Here is a 22,520-nt window from a genome sequence, read left to right as displayed (position 1 = left end):
TTCAATACATGAACTGTATTGATACATATATACAATCTGTTGTATCTCTGGTGTAATGCATCATTTAATTCACTGTACCTCACTGATTTTCTTTCCTGATAGTCTATCCATCAATGTAAATGGTATGTTAAAGTCCCCTACTATGTCTCACTGACATTAATAAGTTAAAGGGAAAGTTCCAAAATGGTGACTACCAGCACCAGCATTAGCAAGGTAGGCTGACATCATAAAAATGGTTTCTACCAGTGTCTCACTTTCCAGGGAGCATCCCAACTGGTTCTTGAATCTGGTAAAGTCTATGAGATTAGTAACTACACTGGCTTTTGGATCAAGTGAGCCTGTGTGAAAGCCATTTAAGAGTGAATTTTCCATTTCTTATAATTCTATATTTTTCTCCATTGGTTTTTAAAATTAGTTGTTTTGGGGACTTGTAGCTTGAATTTGACTGTGGATTGCCACAGCTAGGGTGTAGTTTGTTCCTGGTGAGACTGTATCTCTGCCTCTCTTGCCTGCATCATTGCTCTCCTTTTATCCTTTGTTTTAGGGACTCTGTTCATCCCTTTCCAAGGAAATTATTTAATAGGTAGTTGTATTAATAGATTTGTTGTGTCTATGGGAGGAGGTGAGTTTAGGATATGTCATCTCGAACTCTCCTCTTCCACTGCTGTAGTTTTTAAATAACCTATTCCTAAACTGGAAAAAAAATAATGCAACAATATTACTTCAGGAGGAAAGTGTTAGCTGGTTTGGACAATAGAATGCTTAAACTTCAGAGTTTAATAGTGGTATCATTATGTGAACTGAATTTCCAAAACATGTCAAAATAGAAAATTTATTTCTTTGAAATGTTTATTTCTAAACAATTTTATTATTATTGAAAGTTTTTCCTAAGGAAAATGCAATTGAACTTTGATTTCTGACTTCAAGAATCTAATAACTTTCATTTTAGATGAAGCATGGTGCATGCTGCCAAACATATATTGTTCACCAAACACTGTCATATTCTTGTTATTCTCCCTAGCATCCAAAACCAGATTTAAACGCAAATCAAACATTTCCTGAGAAAAAAAGACTAATTTAATGAATATTCAGCTGAAACTAAAGAGCATTTTGTCTTGAACATAATACAAGAACTCCTATAAATTGAGCAAGATAAGGAGCACAGTGCTACATGGTAATATTGTGTATGGCTACTATAGAGCAATATTTTTAACTATTTTTCAAAATCCAGTGACATTTAGTAGAAATCGTCTCATAAATACATTATTTCCTATTAAATTACTTAGTGATATCCTTGGTTGTATGGCTAACAGTTAAAATGTTAGTTGGCTGTAGTTGCTCTAAATTATACATAATTCACTGCAGAATATTTCAACCTGAGCTAAAGAACAGATACTTGGCACAAAATGTGAATGTGTGGGTTCAAATTTGATGAATACTAGGGAAACTTATTTACTGTCACTGTGTATATCTATAAAAAAACTGAAATAGATCAATATTCTTAAGAATTATCCATTACTGTACAACAAATTACCACAAGCTTAGACACTTAAAGCAATATACTTTAATATATCACAATAATTGTGGGCAAGGAATCAGAGCTTAGTCTTGTTCCCTGGTGGAAAATCAGGACTGACTTCTCATCTAAAGACTCAGCTGAGGAAGGATTTATTTCCAAGCTCACATGGCTGTTGCCTGCATTTAGTTCCTTATAAACTTCCCTGGTGGCTCAGACAGTAAAGGATTTGCCTGCAATGTGGGAGACATTGGTTTGATCCCTGTGTTGGGAAGATCCCTGGAGAAGGCAATGGCTTTCCACTCCAGTATCCTTGCCTAGAGAATTCCATGGACAGAGGAGCCTGGTGGGCTGTTACATGTAGTCAATGGGGTCGCTAAGACTTGGACATGACTGAGTGACTAATACTGTTTCACTGCTTTCAGACTATTAGGCAGAGTACTTCAGTTTCTTGCTGTCTGGAGGCTAAAGGCTTGTCTAATTTCTTACACTTATTCACATGAAATAAAGTTTATTGACTATGAGGATGTGTAATTGAATGGCTCATAGATGGTTTGATAGATAGGAAAAGATATATTTAGCCACATTTTTAGTGTTAATGTTCTTTTTATTTTTGGCTTTAATGTTTTAAATGAATAAATGTTAATCATTATTTAAATTTATTTATGAATCCCTCTAGCAAAAGTAATATTAGCATTTGGTTATTTTCTACATGATGTGTTTTTAGACTCTAAAATCCTTCTAACTTTACAGTTCCATGTTTTTGAGAAGGTACCTAGAAGTTCTGGATAATTCACTTTTTTCAGTTAATATATTAAAAATCCTTTTATCAACTGAATATAGCCTGGGAGAGTTAAAAGTATTCATTAACATCCATATATGATAGCATGAAACAGCTTGGAATACGAATCCAGTAACCTCACAAAACCCAGAAGTTTCAGAGAATCACCATGCTTGCATCCGGAAAATGTGCTGGAATATCTAATGCTCAGGACACTCCTTGAAAGAAAAGATCCAGACATGATATGAGATGGCTCTGATTTTTATTAATGGATTAGTTATTCAATATTATAACATATTCTTTAATAATTTTCCTGATGGATGAAATCCTTAGGGTTAAACAGCCCCCCATAAGGATTTTCAAGCCTGTATTTTTACCCAACAATCACTTGTTGAAGTTTACTGAAATAATGAAGGCTACTCTCTCCTCTTAATGAATTTATGGCCCAGAGAAGCTTTTTGGTGTCTACTCCTTGGTAACTTCAGCTGAAATCTCTATTCAGTCCAAAAGCTAAGAGTAATCTACAGCACAGAAAAACAAAATCAAAGCACCCTATTCCACAAATGCCCCTCAAATATTTAAGGGCATAAATCTATGTCTATATATTTATATTTCTATCTCTCGGTAAAATAGCATGTTACATGTGTTTTAAAGTGTCTGCTGGAAAACACTCCTCACTCTTTAGCAGAGTTGGCCAATGCATGTCATCTTTAGATGGATGTGTGTCTTAAACTAAGGTTTTTGTGTTCAGTATCTAAAGATAAGTAAACTGAAGCAGCAAACCAGGAGCCGTGGGCAAGGCAATTAATGAGAGAGCTAAGCATGAAAATCAAGAAGGTGGAAGGATATCACTTACTCACAGGGAAATACAAGTGCATCCCCTTCCTATTGTGACCTTAACCCAGGCTGTAAATTGGGTCAGAAATACTAACTTCTAAGAAGACTGAGAAGTAACTTCTCTTTTTTACTCTAAGACATTGACCCAGCTTTGATGGACTGAAAAATAGACACAAATGAAACAGGAAGAAGAGAATGGAAAAATAAAAATAAAAAACATCCTTGGTATAGTAATGAGAGACTTTCTAATTGAATCACTGATTTACTCGTGTTCTTTTCCTTAATTTTTGTACAATCATCTTAGACAGATACTGTTATCTCTGTTTTTGTTGTCATTTAGTCGCTGTAATGTCCAGCTTTTTGTGACCCCATGAGCTGTAGCCCGCCAGGCTCCTTTGTCCATGGGAGTTCTCAGGCAAGAATACTTAATGGAGTGGGTTGCCATTTCCTGCTACAGGGAATCTTCCCGACCCAGGGATAAAACTCACATCTTCTACATTGGCAGGTGGATTCTTTACCACTGAGCCACCAGAGAAGCCCCTATCTTGTTTTACAGTAGAAGAAACTAAGCTGCAGAGTTCAGTGACTTCATTAGGGTTCACAGCTGGGAAATGGTTAACACAGGAATTGCATAAATGTCTGTTAACTCCAAAAACTATGGTCTTAGTTTAATGTTTTATTCAGAGATAAATTAAGCACACACCTTGCTAAGTGACAGTCCACTTAGAACATATACACACATAATTCTACTAATTATCTTGAACGACACAAAGGTGATTTCTACAATGTCACAGCAATTTCAGAACTTTTGTGCAGCTGGAGGACATGGATTTGAAAGAGAAAACTCCCATGTTTACATATTTTTATGACTTCTTTAGAAAACCCACAAAATACTCTTGAATTTAAGAAGAAATTTCAAGGATATCATTGATAGCCTCAGGAGGGTATTGCTTGTTCCCTTGGTAGAGAATTAAAGATGTGATTTAAAAGGCAGGCAGCAATTAAGAAGCATGTTACTAGAAACTCAGATTGAAAATAGCCATCCAGTAGATAATATGTGAAGCTTTCAAAGAAAATCCATAATATCCTTGGAGAAATTGTAAAAGCTACTCAAGGAGTTTTGTTTCAAGGATATTTAGACTCTATTTAGTATTCTTATTTATCACGTTACAAATAAAAGCCTCATAGTAAATGACAGTGGTTTAATATTTTGGACTTCAAATATCATACAGATGAGACAGCAATGGAAAAGCATACAACTTGGCTCCTAGGAGCTCATTTGTTCATAGTTTACTCCTACCTAAGTACTGATATTGTAGAAGTTACCACTTTTGTGGAGGGCAATTAATCTTTTTAAAATTATTATCCTAGAAATCTTTTTTTGTTTATACAGGTTATATCTATTGATACTAAGTCATTTACAATATGTATTTATTAATTCACTTAATACTAGCAAGTATAAAATACATTAATTTCAACATACTACTTCAACCAACCAAAAAATAGTTATAATTTCCAAATAAAAATACAGTGAACATAGTGCTGTTTTAAATTTTTTAAAATCTCTTTAACTTGTGGCTTAATAGAAGACAACTGCATTCTGATATCTGCTTCTGCATTCATCTTGGGGCAATCTTTGCAGTAGGCTGAAAAATCAATGGTATAAGGGACTAATCTTGAACCTGTAATGTTATCATATCCATATGTGTATACATATACATACATGGATAATCTTGGATTATCTGGGTAGGCCCTAATTGCAATTACAAGTATGACTTTGTAAAAATGAGGTCAGGACAGATTCGAGCCTTTACCAAATCAGTAAGGAAGCATGATATGGAAAATAATTCTTACTCATTAGCAAGGCAGTGTACCTGATCTATTACAGGATCTATAAGCTATTCAATATTACTTTAATAAGTCACAGTCATCTTATATCATTCAGTATCACTCTCACTAAATGCAAACCTTTCAGGACTTCAATACACAAAATTGCTGAACTTCGTACACAAATTAAACTCTTTCTCCCTTATATCATTTTATAAATTCTGATTCCTAAAGATAGGCCTAACATCCTATTTATGGTTCTAACTTCTACTTTGACATAATGCATAGTATGTCATAGACCCAAATTAAATGCTTGCTGACCTAGGATTCTATAATTGATTATTCCACTGCTATGTATAGAAGAAAGAAAATCAATTTTTCCATTACTTCCATGGTAATGTTCAAACACATGGAAAGTCCTTTAAAATCTAGCCTCTGATTATCATACCAGCTTTATCAGATCAGATCAGTCGCTCAGTCGTGTCCGACTCTCCGCGACACCATGAATCACAGCACGCCAGGCCTCCCTGTCCATCACCAACTCCCGGAGTACACTCAAACTCATGTCCACAGAGTCGGTGATGCCATCCAGCCATCTCATTCTCTGTCGTCCCCTTCTCCTCCCGCCCCCAACCTTTCCCAGCATCAGAGTCTTTTCCAGTGAGTCAACTCGTCGCATGAGGTGGCCAAAGTATTGCAGTTTCAGGTTTAGCATCAGTCCCTACAATGAACAACCAGGATTGATCTCCTTTAGAATGGACTGGTTGGATCTCCTTGCAGTATAAGGGACTCTCAAGAGTCTTCTCCAACACCACTGATCACAATTCACTTAAGCAACAATAAAACTGAATTACTATCCTTTCTCTTAAAGCAAAATGCTATTCTTGTCTTAAATCATATAACAAATACTGATTAAATTACGACTGAAACACGAAACATTTTACTAGGTGCTGGAAAAAAAAAAAAAAAGAGATAAGCCTAAAACTTCTACTTCTGTCCATGGTAGATCAGCTTTTATACTTCATTCCTCCTGCTGAGAACATTTAGACAATTTTAATAAAATATGAAAACAAGACAGAAGAAAACAATTTGAAGACTTTGGAAAACTACCAATTTAATCGACTTATAGGACCAAAAGCCTAGCAAGGAAGGAAATTCAGGGAAATGATCCTGACATTCTTGCCTCTTTTTCCTTTGTGGCATTTGCATTTATCAAGATACAGATCAGTGGCTGAGAAGCAAAGAAATTGAGCAGATATGTACATGATAAAGAAGACAGGGAAACAAAACATTATAGCTTAAAAACAACAATGATAAACACCCCAAGATTTCACTTCTAGAGGTTACACTTCAGAAAAAGTGTATAGAAAAATATTAAACACTGAGTTTCAATTTATCTAAGTCTTAAATGGATTAAAATGATATTCCTTACACTAGCTTTCTATTAAGTGCAAAACTAAATTCTCTATGCAAAAAAGGTAATATACAGAATCTTAAATTATCTCTACAGCTTACAGTATTGAGACCTGGATATAATTAATCACATTTGGAAAGAAAACACTTAAGCAGAAGAAAAATTCACTTATCTTAGACTCAGAAGAGGTCTTTATTTTGGAGTTAACAGAAAATAACAAATATAAATATCATTACATTTTAAGAGATTAAAATATAGAGGTCTAACAGAGAAGAAAAAAGGAGGACTGAAAAATACAGATAAAACTATGAGACACACAATACCTAAAAAATAGGCCAAACACACATATGAAGAGATTCCCAGATGGAGAAGGAAAATACATGGGGAAGAAGCAATATTTGAAGAGATAATCCAAAAGAATTTTTAAAAAACCCATGTAATTCATAAATTTAAGAAGGAAAAAAGAAGTATGGACCCCAATCAAGATAAATTTAAATAAGACTATGTTGAGGCCCCGATAGTAAAATTACTGAAAATCATAATGAAGAGAAAATCTTAAATGTAGTCAGAAGTAGGGTAGGGGAAAGACAGACTATTTTCAAAGGAACAAGATGAAGAATGGCAACTGACTTGTAAACAGAAATAAAGGAACTCAAAATGGACTTTTTAAAGATAAAAGGAAATAACTGCCCATTTTTAATTCTTTACCCAACAAAAATGACATTCAAAAAAATCCCCCAAAACAAAAGCTGTAAAAGAACTTTTACACTTGATCTTAGCCAAAAGGCCGAGAAGCGATAGTAAAAGAACTTTTAAAAACAAAACACTGAGATTAGTCAAGAGAAACATTTAATAAGGAATTCTTCAGGCAGATAAACATGGATTCCAAATTGAAACATAAATGTAGGCAGGAATGAAGAACAAACGGAGCAATACATATGTGGATAAATATAAAGGATATTTGACTCTACAAATTGAGAAAAATAGTTACTTTTGAGGTTTAAAAGCACATGGAAGTAAAATATATATGAATAACTTCACAAAAGTCAAGAATTAAAGTATTTTAATTAAAGTATTTGGAATTAAAATATTTTAAGTGCTCACAGACATAGAAAACAAATTTATGGTGGCTAAAGGGGAATGGTGGGGTGGGGAGGGATAAATTAGGAGTTTGGGATTAGCAGATACACACACTACTATATATAAAATATATAAACACCAAGGACCTTCTGTATAGCACAGGAGACTATATTCAATATATTGTAATAACCTATAATGGAAAACAATCTGAAAAAAATATATATATATAATATTTAAGCATTAAATATATATGGGCTTCCCTGGTGGCTCTGTTTGCAATACAGGAGACCTAGGGACATATATATATATATATGTAATAAAACTGAATCACTTTGCTGTATGCCTGAAACTAACACAACATTGTAAACCCATTATAATATATTTTTTAAATTTCCAAAGTAAAGCCTACTTGAGTAACCTTTAGAAAAAATAGTATTTTGATTGCCTTGCACTCTATAGAATGCGAAAAGAGTATTTTATATTGATGAACAGGAGTGTCAAACAGGAAGAATGTATTTAATTAGCAAATTAATAGAATGGAAAAATAAACAAGAAATTAAACAATCTAAAACAAAAAATGATAAAAAAATTTTTTAAACCAGATAAAAAATAAATAGTAAGAAGATAGTTGTCAGACTAAATGTATCAGTAATTACCTGAAATGTAAATGTACTGCATACCTTAATGGATAAATAAAGATTGTCAGACTGGATAAAAAGAAAATTTAATTATATGCTGCTTTACTAGACACATGTTTTAAATACTATGGTCTAGTAAAGTTAAAAGGAAAATTATAGAAAGACATCCATGAAATCTCTAACCAAAAGAAATCTAATATAAAATATCAAAAGCAGCTTTTGAACAAGTTGTAGGTCTTGCGTTCTCTGGACAACCAACTCAGATGGAAATTAGATGAGCTTTTAGGAAGAATACTCTTAGGATGAGCAATTGCAGGGAGAATAAAGGAGGCAGGTATGGTAAAGAGGTTAAGATGGATTCTACCACAGTTCGAATAGGGACTTAGGCAACTCCGTGTGTGGAATGAAACTAAGAAAGTTTCAGAGTTGCTGGATTTGGAGAGAGATGACTAAGAATTGAAGGCTTCCCATGTGGCTCAGTGGTAAAGAATCTGTCTGCCAGGCGATGCAGGACACACGGGTTCAATCCCTGGGTGGGGAAGATCCCCTGGAGGAGAAAATGGCAACCCACTCCAGTGTTCTTACCTGAGAAATACTATGTACAAAGGAACCTGGCAGGCTACAATCCATGGGGTTGCAAGAGTCAGATACAACTGGGCACACATTCATGGCTGAGAAATATCAATTTCCATCAACAAATTGCTAAATGTAGGCTTGTCATTTGGAAGGGAGCTTGACCTTGGGTGAAGAGGTTTACTTAGCTGAATATTAAAGTCAAGGGTGGCAGAAGCACTTCTGGTAACTGGGAGAATATCTTCTTCAAACCTGAAGGGGAACTTAAAGAGCACAGCACACTCAACTACACGTGCCTTGCTTGTTTAGGTATAGAATATGACATCACTTAAATGCATTTATTTGTCCCAAACATTATTTATGACTCTAATTTCACAATAATCATGTAAGATGAATATGTATTCTTATCACAGTCTTATTGATGAAAAAATTAAGAAGTGAAAGATAAGCAACAAGAAAATATTCAAGTTGGAAACAAAACCTAAGTTGACAGGACTCCAAGGTTTCCATCTTTCTGCTGTATATGTTACTTCTAGACCAGTTAGAAATTAAATTAACTTTAAGAGGATTCTCATGGCACAAAGTACACATTTAAATGTTAAGCATAGAGCCTACTTTTCTAGTTTATTTCCATCTACTTCATCTTTCTGTGTTATCCTTTTCTGAACAAATGACACTTTAATTCCATAAACAGCTTCATTTTAGTCTGAAGGAGAGAGATTCTATGACTTAAAAGCACTCTAGAAGACAGATTGTCAAAAGCACTTAAAGATTATTTGGTGTAAGTAAATCCTAAAAGATGATGCTGTGAAAATGCTGCACTCAATATGCCAGTAAGTTTGGAAAACTCAGCAGTGGCCATAGGACAGGAAAAGGTCAGTTTTCATTCCAATCCCAAAGAATGCTCAAACTACCACACAATTACAATCACCTCACACGCTAGTAAAGTAATGCTCAAAATTCGCCAAGCCAGGCTTCAGCAATAGGTGAACCATGAACTTCCAGATGTTCAGGTTGGGTTTAGAAAAGGCAGAGGCACCAGAGATCAAATTGCCAACATCCACTGGATCATGGAGAAAGCAAGAGAGTTCCAGAAAAATATCTATTTCTGTTTTATTGACTATGCCAAAACCTTTGACTGTGTGTGAGTCACAACAAACTGTGGAAAATTCTGAAAGAGATGAGAATACCAGACCAACTGACCTGCCTCTTGAGAAACCTGTATGCAGGTCAGGAAGCAACAGTTAGAACTGACATGGAACAACAGACTGGTTCCAAAGACGAAAAGGAGTACGTCAAGGCTGTATATTGGCACCCTGCTTATTTAACTTACATGCAGAGCACATAAAGAGAAATGCTGGGCTGGAGGAAGCACAAGCTGGAATCACGATTACTGGGAGAAATATCAATAACCTCAGATATGCAGAAGACACCACCCATATGGCAGAAAGTGAAGAACTAAAGAACTTCTTGATGAAAGTGAAAGAGGAGAGTTAAAAAGTTGACTTAAAGCTCAACACTTAGAAAACTAAGATCATGGCATCTGTTCCTATCACTTCATGGCAAATAAATGGGGAAACAGTGGAAATAGTGGCTGACTTTATTTTTGGGGGGTCCAAGATCACTGCAGATGGTGATTGCAGCCATGAAATTAAAAGTCATTTACTCTTTAGAAGGAAAATTATGACCAGTTGGTCATAACCATAGACAGCATATTAGAAAGCAGAGACATTACTTTGTCAACAAAGGTCCATCTAGTGAAGGTTATGGTTTTTCCAGTAGTCATGTATGGATGTGAGTGTTGGACTATAAAGAAAGCTGAGTGCTGAAAAATTGATAGTTTGAACTATGGTGTTGGAGAAGACTCTTGAGGGTCCCTTGAACTGCAAGGAGATCCAACCCATCCATCCTAAAGGAGATCAGTCCTGGGTGTTCATAGGAAGGATTGATGTTGAAGCTGAAACTCCAATACTTTGGCCACCTGATGTGAAGAGCTGACTCATTTGAAAAGACCCTGATGCTGGGAAAGATTGATTGCGGGAGGAGAAGGGGACAGCAGAGGATGAGATGATTGGATGGCGTCACTGACTCAATGGACATGAGTTTGGGTGGACTCCGGGAGTTGGTGATAGATAAGGAGGCCTGGTGTGCTGTGATTCATGGGGTCGCAGAGTCAGATATGACTGAGCAACTGAACTGACTGAGATCCAAAGGCAAGCCAGAATGAGAAGTACTAAAAATATGAGTTTCTGTATGTAATGGGGACCACTGATTCATTTTTTTCTTTATTCTCAAGAGATTTCAACTGTGAGCATTTCCAATCAAGAGTTTTCAAATGTGATCATTTCCAATGACCAGCCATCCATTTCAGAGCTACAGCCTTAGAGTATATTGCATATATTCCAAGTGTTTGGAATCAAGATACAAAATGAAGAAAAACAATCATTGCATACTTTGGTTTAATATGGAGAGATTCTGCAATGATCACATTAATCCTCTAAAATTTTGTTTGCACTAAGAAGTATAGATCTCTGGGGAAGATTAAAAATATTTATCGGTAACAAATGCAAGTTAATCTTCGCTTGATAATTCAAAGAAAAAGAAGTCAAGATCAGCGATGGAGGTTATTTCTAATAGAATCGTATGATTAAGGTATTCCCTTAAGAATCAATGTGTGTGTGTTAGACTTCACATATGTGTAAACCCTATGGCAAGGTGATATCACTCTATTAAACATCTATACACAGGTAGGAACTTCATTTGGAGAACTGTGATTTTCTCTGATCATCTGATATGCTTTTCTTTGTTTTCCGGAAACTGAAGGGCTTTGGCTTTCACTGCCTTCTTTGACAGAGATGCCACCAGGTATCTATACATTTTGAAGTCTAACACAAAATCAATTGGTGTGATTATGCAATTTAGCTGCATTTGTGGTGCTAATTTATCTACTGGCATCTGTAAATGACTTTATTATAAAAAATTCAAAGGCTCCCCTAAAAGCCAAATTAGGTTTGGTAGCAACACAAAAACATTATCAACCTGGGAAATCTCTAAAAGCACCAGCAAACAAGGAAACATCAAGTAATGTCTAGAAAGACATAAAATTTGATATCAATTCATTAAGTGCTGACTATTGTTGTTTTAGTTGAGATCTGAGTAAAAGTGTACTGCTGGAGGGTTTGCCAAGTGTCTCTACTGGGAGCCAATTTACCTTTTTTCCTCTCAGATACTTCACAGCAAGGTAACTAGGGCCTGCGGTTATTAGCAAGTTACAGATGCCAAAGTTCAATGATTGCTCAATGAAGGAGAGGAAATAAATTTTAAAAAGACATGTCTTTATATCACAGTTTCAAAATAAATATATACATATGTATATTTGGTACACTTTGAACATCAGTCAAAAAAATAAAATTAAAAAGTATTTCATCAAAAAGCAATGATCCTTCAAAATTCATACAGAAAGTAACTGACATATTAACAATGTTGATATTTGGGCTGCTAATGCCAGGGGCAAAGTGAGATACTCAAAAAACAAAAAGGTAGAAATGAAGTTTATGTAAAGGCAAGAATAAAATTATTTATTTGGATCTCAGAAATTCTGTCAGATTTAGTTACAGACGTAACTTCTGTCTTATGAAAGTCCTTGTAAAATGTTAATTTGACAAGAAGCATAAAGATTATTTGAGCTGATGTCCTCATTAAAAAAAAAAGACATTCAAAAGTTTAATGGTTGCTCCACTTGTGGTTGAGATTAAAATCAATCAATTAACCAATGTCCTTTCATCAGTTGTCTTTCTTTCAATCATATTTAGCAATAGGAAAAGCTTCTTCGTTTTTGGGCAATTTCTAGCTAAAGGAATTTATTCTCTAAGAAATAGTCTTTATTTAAAGGCCAGGGGCAGACTTAAAATCTTAGAAGTATACTTACCATCAAACTTCAAGAAAGTTCACAAATACAAGCCACTGAGCAAATAAAAAGAATGGCTTATGAATGGGTTTTCAAAAAGAACATGGCTTATTCTTCACATGGCTTAAAGGGCCAATAAACTCAAGATTTATTACATCAGAAATGTTGGTCTTTGATCTTTGAGTGAAAACACCACAGTAGCCTAAGTTTCAAATTTGGCAAATAGGTGTTCCTAATGAAAGCTGATCGCCGAAGAATCGATGCTTTTGAACTGTGGTGTTGGAGAAGACTCTTGAGAGTCCCTTATACTGCAAGGAGATCCAACCAGTCCATTCTAAAGGAGATCAATCCTGGATGTTCATTGGAAGGACTGATGCTAAAGCTGAAACTGCAATACTTTGGCCACCTCATGCAAAGAGTTGACTCACTGGAAAAGACTCTGATGCTGGGAAAGGTTGAGGGCAGGAGGAGAAGGGGACGACGGAGAATGAGATGGCTGGATGGCATCACCGACTCTGTGGACATGAGTTTGAGTGAACTCCGGGAGTTGGTGATGGACAGGGAGGCCTGGCGTGTTGTGATTCATGGGGTCGCGGAGAGTCGGACACGACTGAGCGACTGAACTGAACCGAATACTTTATGCATGTGAGGAGAGAGACCTCAAAAGCTTGAGACAAGCTAACAGTGTTCTTTATAGATGAAATCTAGCTATTTACATTGATTTTATTTCCAGACAATTTAATAACCAATTGGTATGTATAGAAAAGTGAAGTCACTCAGTCACGTCCGACTCTTTGTGACCCCATGGACTGTAGCTTACCAGGCTGTTCCATCCGTGGGATTTTCCAGGCAAGAATACTGCAGTGGGGTGCCATTTCCTTCTCTGGGAGATCTTCCCTGACCCAGAGATTGAATCCGGGTCTTCCACATTGTAGGCAGATGCTTTACCATCTGAGCCACCTGGGAAGTCATGTATAGGGAAGGAAGATGCTTAAAAGTTCAGTTCAGTTCAGTTCAGTTCAGTAGCTCAGTCGTGTCCAACTCTCCGCGACCCCATGAATCATAGCACGCCAGGCCTCCCTGTCTATCACCAATTCCCGGAGTTCACTCAAACTCATGTCCACAGAGTGGACATCCAGCCATCCAGGCATCTCATTCTCTGTCATCCCCTTCTCCTCCCGCCCCCAACCTTTCCCAGCATCAGAGTCTTTTCCAGTGAGTCAACTCGTCCCATGAGGTGGCCAAAGTATTGCAGTTTCAGCTTTGGCATCAGTCCTTCCAATGAACACCCAGGATTGATCTCCCCTAGAATGGACTGGTTGGATCTCCTTGCAGTCCAAGGGACTCTCAAGAGTCTTCTCCAACACCACAGTTCAAAAACTTCAATTCTTCGGCGATCAGCTTTCTTCACAGTCCAACTCTCATGTCCATACATGACCACGGGAAAAACCATAGCCTTGACTAGACGGACCTTTGTTGGCAAAGTAATGTGTCTGCTTTTTAATATACTATCAAGGTTGGTCATAACTTTCCTTCCAAGGAGTAAGCGTCTTTTAATTTCATGGCTGCAATCAGCATCTGCAGTGATTTTGGAGCCCCCAAAAATAAAGTCTGACACTGTTTCCACAGTTTTTCCATCTATTTCCCATGAAGTGATGGGACCAGATGCCATGATCTTTGTTTTCTGAATGTTGAGCTTCAAGCCAACCTTTTCTCTCTCCTCTTTCACTTTCATCAAGAGGCTTTTGAGCTCCTCTTCACTTTCTGCCATAAGGGTAGTGTCATCTGCATATCTGAGGTTAGGCACTAATTATTATTTAGCAATGCCATCCAGGTGTGCCAAAGCCATTTATATTGCAGAATTTATCATCTGAATAAACAATAAAGTGTTAGCAGCAGAAGGAATTGCTTAAAATGATATAGCTGAGTTTTTATGTGAATGGTAAATGGGTAAACTGACCTATGGCAATAATCCCTAAAATCACAAAGAACGCTATTTCAGTCTTTGCCCTTTAGTACAGTATGCTCTGCACAGTATGTAAAAGATATAGAACAGATTGAAATAGGATTGAAATAAAGTATTCAGAACATCATCAAAATGGAATTCAGAGTATTATCAACCCCTTCCTCCTGCATTGGTTAATGATTTGTAACTGTGTCATGCATGCGTGTATGCCCAGTTGTTTCACTTGTGTCCAACTCTTTGTGACCCTGTGGACTGTAGCCAGGCTCCTCCGTCCAAAAGATTCTCCAGGCAAGCATACTGGAGTGGGTTGCCATCCCTCCTCCAGGGGATCTTCTCAACCCAGGGATCGAACCCATGTCTCTTATGTCTCCTGCACTGGCAAGTGGGTTGTTTACCTTTAGTGCTACCTGGGAAGACCAACTGCGTCATATCTTAATTCAAATTAGATATACTATGAAAGATTAAAATCTATTGGTTCATAAATTGAGAGACATTCACTATTTACATGTTCATATACTAAACGGACAGGGAAGCCTGGTATGCTGCAGTCCATGGTGTCTCAAAGAGTCAGACATGACTGAGCGAGTGAACTGAACTGAACTGATACTAAATGGTATCTCATTGATATAATATGATTGCCTGGAAGGAAGAGATTTTCCTGTCCTCCTCTACTCTTCTAACGGATCTAGGAATTATGTTGACATGAGACAGATTAATAGGAGAAATTAATAATATATACACTGGAGAGACCCAGGAAAACAGAGTAGTAACTCATCAAAATGACTGAAATCCTCACCTCAAATACCATCTTCAGCTAAAGACAAACATGGTTTGGAAGGTAGTGGTTTGGGACTTCAAAGCAGGGGAAGGGGAAGTAATTGACATGGTGATAGAAAGCAAATGTTTGGTAATAAAGTGTTTATTGGGCTTTGCAGAGACAATTTGACATAAAGAGGAATAACAGGCTTAACAGACTTTGTTAGGTTCCTCCCCTTCTACAACAGGTGTGTGTGAGTGTGTGTGTGTGTGTGTGTGTGTCTGTGTGTGAGCCTGAAAGTCTTCTCTGTCCATGAAATTTTCCAGGCAAGAATACTGGAGTGGGTTGCCATTTGCTATTCCACTAGCACAGCTAGTTTATACCAAAGTTACCCATGGTAATAGCTCCCTTCCTGGAACACATCTTTTAGGCACTTAAAGGGAAAGTCAGACTTCCCTGTAACTCAAATGGTAAAGAATCTGCCTGCGAGGCAGGAGACCAGGGTTCAATTCCTGGGTTGGGAAGTTCCTCTGGAGAAGGTAATGACAATCCACTCCAGTATTCTTGCCTGGAGAATTTCATGGATAGAGAAGCCTAGTGGGCTACAGTCCATGGGGTTGCAAACAGTTTGACACGACTGAGTGACTAACACACACACACAGGGGAAAGTCAAAGTTTCTTCCTCAGTCTCTTGGGTCATAAAGATACAGAGCCTAAATTAATCCTTATGCCAAAGAGACATTTCGGGGTAGCAAATTTTCCTGCCCTACATGATTTATTTGACAACTGTATGTACCTGAAATGAAACTAATGATCAGGGAAGGGAAAAAAAATCATTATTTAGCTTGGTGGAATTAAGGACCATTGCATGGAAGAGATGTCCCTGATCAATAAATTGAAGTAAGATTGGGTGAAAAAATTGAGGGTATCCTAAGCCATAATTTTTTTGCAGCACAATCACCAAAAGCCAGATGACAGAAAATGGTGACTTAATACCAGTGAACTCAACCACAATTTATCCTGATGCTGTGTTTGACTAGGATACTGAGTGACATTTTATCTATAGTCAATCACTTTTTAATGTTTTAATATCTATTCAGATACCATTTGGGCTTTTGAAAAAACTTTTTTGAGGATAATTTAAACTTTTATATATGTCACTTTTTTTTTTTACCAACTTAAGAATGAAAAGATTTTATATATCAGGATAAGAGTTATTTATTCCCATTTATATTTTCTTTCAATCACATTATTTATATGTGTTAATATGTATCATACTGTAGTCAAAATTTAATTACTTAAATTTTACTTTTTCTAAAAAAGAGGTCTCCGTGAGTGATTCTTTTTTAAATTTCAGACATTTAAAATGTGTTCTTTTCAGGAAAATTAGTCATTTGTCAAACTGATGATTAGATAGAATGATTCAAGTTAAATTTTAGTTTGGTTAAATAATTAGAATTTAATTGAACTTAAATACACTGTTTAGGACCACTAAATATATTAAAAAACAAAACAAAACTCAAAGACATCTGGTCAGTTTTTTTTTTTTCAAGTGATTTTAAATAAAGTCATGTTTTCTTATTGCTTTCGGTTGGTGTGGTGTCAGATGGCTTCAACTGAGGAGGTCAACAGGAGACCTGGACCAGCAATCTTGATCCTTGAGATAGCAAGTGAAATTTTGCAGACTACCACTTTGGGCTTAAGCCGAAAGCAAAGCTTATTAATGCATGAATGCACTCTCAGAGGGAGAGCAGGTTGTTTCTGCAAAGCGAAACCTACCCTCCTGTACAGGCTTGAAAGGGTTGGTTGCTCAGTTGTGTCCAACTCTGTATGACCCCATGGACTGTAGCTTGCTAGGCTCCTTTGTCCATGGAATTCTCCAGGTAAGAATACTGGAGTGATACAGCAAATTCCCGTTGGGTATCTATTTACATATGTGGGCTCTGTAATAACCTACAGGGGTAGGAATAGGCAGGTGGTGGGAGGGAGATTCAACAGGGAGAGGACATATGTACACTAATGGTTAATTCATGTTGATGTATGACAGAAATGAAACCAATATTGTAAAGCAATCATCAATAAATTAAAAATAAATGAATATTAAAGAAAAAGAAAAAGGATACTGGAGTGGGTAGCCATTCTCTTCTCCAGGGGCTCTTCCCAATCCAGGTCTCCCACACTGCAGGCAGATTCTTTACCCTCTGAGCCAACAGGGAAGCCCTGTAGAAACTTAAGGGTTTTTATATGGAGTTGTTCTGCAAGGAGGTGGGTGCGATCATGGGTGAGTGACAGGTGATTGCTATTTGAGTGATTATTCTGAGTTTTGTAACAAGTTTATTATTGCCTATGCCCTTACTTTTGATACACTAATAGAAACCCACCCGGGGGAGAACAAAACCACATACAGATTTTATTATAATGTTGGTATAACGATGCTGGGAAAGACTGAAGGCAGAAGGAGAAGGGGACAACAGAGGATGCGATGGTTGGATGCCATCACCGATTCGATGGACATGAGTTTGAACAAGCTCCAGGAGTCGGTGATGGACAGGGAAGCCCAATGTGTTACAGTCCTTGAGATCACAGAGTCGGACATGACTGAGTGACTGAATTGAACTGAACTGATAATGAATTTGGGTTTACTAAAGGTTATATTCCTGTCCAGCCTGGGCATGCACAACCTGGAGAAATTCTCCTCTGTCATTGTGCTCCCTCTTTATCAGGACAAGTTGACTAGACCAGAGTTTCTGGTCAGACCACCACCTGACCAGAGTTTCATATTTCTGGGTGGGGTGCAGGGGAGGATCTCCGGATAGTTAGGGCCCAAATAGGAAAAGGAGTACGTCAAGGTTGTATATTGTCACCAAGCGTATTTAATTTATATGTAGAGTACATCATGAGGAACGCTGGGCTGGAAGAAGCACAAGCTGGAATCAAGATTGCTGGGAGAAATATAAATAACCTCAGATATGCAGATGACACCACCCTTATGGCAGAAAGTGAAGAGGAACTCAAAGGCCTCTTGATGAAAGTGAAAGAGGAGAGTGAAAAGGTTGGCTTGAAGCTCAACATTCAGAAAACAAAGATAATGACATCTGGTCCCATCACTTCATGGAAAATAGATGGGGAAACAGTGGAAACAGTGTCAGACTTTGTTTTTCAAAGTCTGACAAAATCACTGCAGATGCTGATTGCAGCCATGAAATTAAAAGATGCTTACTTCTTGGAAGGAAAGTTATGACCAACCTAGATAGTATATTAAAAAGCAGAGACATTACTTTGCCAACCAAGGTCTGTCTAGTCAAGGCTATGGTTTTTCCAGTGGTCATGTATGGATGTGAGAGTTGGATTGTGAAGAAAGCTGATCGCCGAAGAATTGATGCTTTTGAACTGTGGTGCTGGAGAAGACTCTTGAGAGTCCCTTGGACTGCAAGGAGGTCCAACCAGTCCATTCTAGAGGAGATCAATCCTGGGTGTTCATTGGAAGGACTGATGCTAAAGCTGAAACTCCAGTACTTTGGCCACATCATGCAAAGAGTTGACTCACTGGAAAAGACTCTGATGCTGGGAAGGATTGGGGGCAGGAGGAGAAGGGGACGACAGAAAATGAGATGGCTGGATGGCATCACCGACTCAATGGAGGTGAGTTTGAGTGAACTCCGGGAGTTGTTGATGGACAGGGAGGCCTGGCGTGCTGTGATTCATGGGGTCGCCAAGAGTCGGTCACAACTGCGTGACTGAACTGAACTGAACTGAACTGGACTAGTCCCCTCTTGTCTTTAGCTACCATCACCTCTTTGCTGATAATGTCTAACTACCTAACACTTTGTAGTGTTCACTAACTTCAATGTTGTTTGATTAATATGTGGAAGGAAGTAAGTCAAAGACTATGCTATCTTATGATGTTCTAATTCAAGCTAACCAGTACAACTTCACATTTTGCCAAAATTGTAAATTTTCAGTTTATATAGAGCATATGTTACCATATCATATTCATGTTTTAATAACTGTATTTCAATATAACTTATTTTGTTTACAGCCAAATAGACATCATTTTATGTATTTAAGATGATTATCTGAGGAGAGTTTCATGGACTCTATGGGGCTGCAACTGCTATTACATGTGGTTGAAATAAACAAAGCCTCATGGCGTATAGGGCTTCCCAGGTGGCGCTAGTGCTAAAAAAAACCTGCCTGCCAGTGCAGACATAAGAGATACAGGTTTGATCTCTAGGTTGGGAAGATCCCCTAGAGAAGGAAATGGCAACCCACTTCTAGTATTTCTGCTTGGAGATTCCCATGGACAGAGAAGCCTGGTAGGCTACAGTCCATAGGGTTGCAAAGAGTCAGACAAAGCTAAAGCAACTTAACATACATGCAGTATGATATAGATAACACTCTGCTTAAAAATGTGCTACACTCCCCAGGGGACCTTTGAAGGATAAAAATAGCCCAAAGTCCAGAAGGAAAGCACATTTTGGCAGTTACCATTAGCAAAGTTCATGTGTGATTGAATGGGAAGAACTCTCCTATAACTCTTTATTTGGTCCTAACTCTGACTTGGGTAACTCAAACTTTCTAGGCCCCTTTTCTAGTGGAAAATGGTGTATTTTTGATTATTCTAAAATTGCTTTAAATGTGAGTATATGTTTTCTTATTGAACATTGATCTAGGAGGAAATGGGAGGTTTAGACAGGGATGTATAAGGGTGGATTCAAATTACAAGAATAAATTTTGAGAGACAGGCTCACCAAAGGGTATGAATGACTTATTGTGGATCTGGGTCTCTAGGAAGAAGTCATAAGAGAAGTGTTTGAAAACGAGTTGAGTGAGAATTTATGTCTATTTTAGGGATTCTATCTTTCTCCCTGGGTATTACTATTATAAAAGAAATATATTACTTTTGTTACATATCTCTGTATATCTGAGGCTTACAAATTTATGGAAACTTCTCAGGGGAGGAAGTTATTCCCTGTGGATCATTGAACTTTAGCCAGTATACTAAAGGAACAATTGATTGACATCTACCTTCCAAAGTACTGGATGTATTAACTGAATTTCCTGAATTATGGGACTTCCTTGGTGGCTAAGATAGTAAAAAAATCCACCTGCAATGTAAGGGACCCAGGTACAATCCCTGGGTCAGGAAGATCCTCTGGAGAAGGGATTGGCTACCCACTCCACTCTTCTTGCCTGGAGAATCTCATGGACAGAGGAGCCTGGTGGGCCACAGTCTATGAGGTTTCAGTCAGACACAACTGAGCAACTAGGCACACATGTCTGAATTATTCTTGGGATCAGACTTCATGATTTAGACATTATGTGAACATTCAGGAATATTCTTTCTGAGATATTACTATTGTTTTTATTTGATTCAGAAATCTAAGTTGTTCTTAAGGTGTTTTATAACTAGCATTAACTCTTCTACCTCAAAGAGGTTACCTTAAGTTGTAAAAATGTTCAAGATGTAACTTTTGGATTGTCAAGTATTTCTCTTGAAAGTGCTATCTGGTGTAAAATGATGTATGACTGTTTAAATTATATTTGTGTAAATATCAGAATTGCATTATGAACCTCTGACATAACCATGAAATGGTTCAGTACCCCTCATCAAATATCTCAGAGAAGGCATAAATCAAGCTTCCAAGAGAGTGACTAGCATTCAGGAGGAGTTCAAAAGAGTCAAACAAAGCTACCAGAAGATGAGAGAGCAGCATGAGCCATTGCATTTCTGGTAACAAGCTACTCAACCATGAGACCATTCAGGCTGCAAATTGTCAGACATTTAGGTGAGGTCACTCTGGACCATCCAATCACAGATAGATAACCCAGATAAGAACTACTCCAATCTGGAGAATCATGAAAATAATGAATGTTTAATCTTTGAGGCCACTTAGTAGTTTATTATACAATAAAAGCTAACTGAAGGAAGGATAGTAGACTCCAGTACTAGTGAAGGTGTTAATTTTTTTGGTAGTGCTGACATTTAAAAAATTTTTGTTTTGCTTAATTTTTAAACATGCTTAAGTGTTAATGAGTAGAAATAAATCTAGACAACATGTCTATGCCCCAAAGGAAATTTTTTTCATTTTTCAATAATTATTTACCCACTTCTAGATACAGCAAATTTTTTACATATTGTGTCAAATTTTTAAATTTTTGAATGTGCTTACCTAAAGCTCTTGTGTAGACTCTGTGGGAATAGAGTCACTCCTTATTGACCATGGACTTTGGGTTAACTCAAGAAAGAAGGACAATGATGGTAATAATAATGAATGATGATGATAATAATAACAAAAACAATAGTAATAATAGTGCAAACTATTTACGAAGCTAGATATCACTCTTTATAAATACACACATATAGAAAGACACATGTACCACTACATACTCACATACATAATCATTAAATTCTCATAATGTAGCAATACATATTTTATTTTACACTTAACTATGTTGAGGAACAGAGAAATGGAGTAACTTGTCCAGATCACAGAACAGAAAATGGCAAAGCCAAAAGGCAAACCCAGGGATCTGATTCTAGAGTCTGTGCTTTTAACAACCAGGCTCCTGTGCCTTCACAAGGTTCTGGACCATTTTTATCATATTAGATTAACACATTCACAATAGACCTTGAGAAGCTGCCAGTGCTATTTGACAAACATCTTAAGTCATGAAAATTTAGAAAACATGATATCATTCCACCAGGCAAAATTTATTTTTAACCAAATACAGAAGAGTTAAGTACACGGATACAATGTTTAGTGATATCAGCAGTCAGAAACCTAAAGATAGTTTTGAATAAGTGGGATTATTTCAGGATTTATATGGTTCTTCAAACTATCTTTAAACATGATAGGAATGTATAATTCATTATTCCCTTGCACATAATTATGAGATGATTATATAAATAGATAAATATGTATAATATAGGAGAAATGCTTGAGTAACACATGTTGCATACAAATGATAAACCTAAAAGGTAATAATAGTTTTTGATTAATAATTTTTAAAAGTACTGAAATCAGTAATTAAATATATTCAAATTTACAATGACAAAGCTCAAACAGGGTATGTGTACTTAAGCATGCACATTTATAATGATATTGAAAGCCTAGGAAAATGAAATCACAAAACTCTGGTGTGGGAAACAGGCTGTAATACTTGGGTGATGGTTTCTGGAAGGGAAAAAAATTACTAAAATAATGAAATCGTTTCTGATGA

The 22,520-nt window shown here is 36.9% G+C and overlaps 1 pseudogene; it reads right to left on the bottom strand.

The window, feature by feature from the left end:
- Positions 1-7,070: 7,070 nt before the first annotated feature.
- Positions 7,071-7,174, bottom strand: LOC148777618 (U2 spliceosomal RNA; annotated as a pseudogene).
- Positions 7,175-22,520: the final 15,346 nt, after the last annotated feature.

The sequence above is a fragment of the Moschus berezovskii genome, chromosome 6, assembly GCF_049115385.1.
Source record: "Moschus berezovskii isolate FMDL1 chromosome 6, NW_MosBer_1.0, whole genome shotgun sequence".
NCBI lineage: Eukaryota > Metazoa > Chordata > Mammalia > Artiodactyla > Moschidae > Moschus > Moschus berezovskii.
The sequence above is the reverse complement of the archived record's forward strand: the minus strand, read 5'-3'. Positions and strand labels throughout refer to the sequence as shown.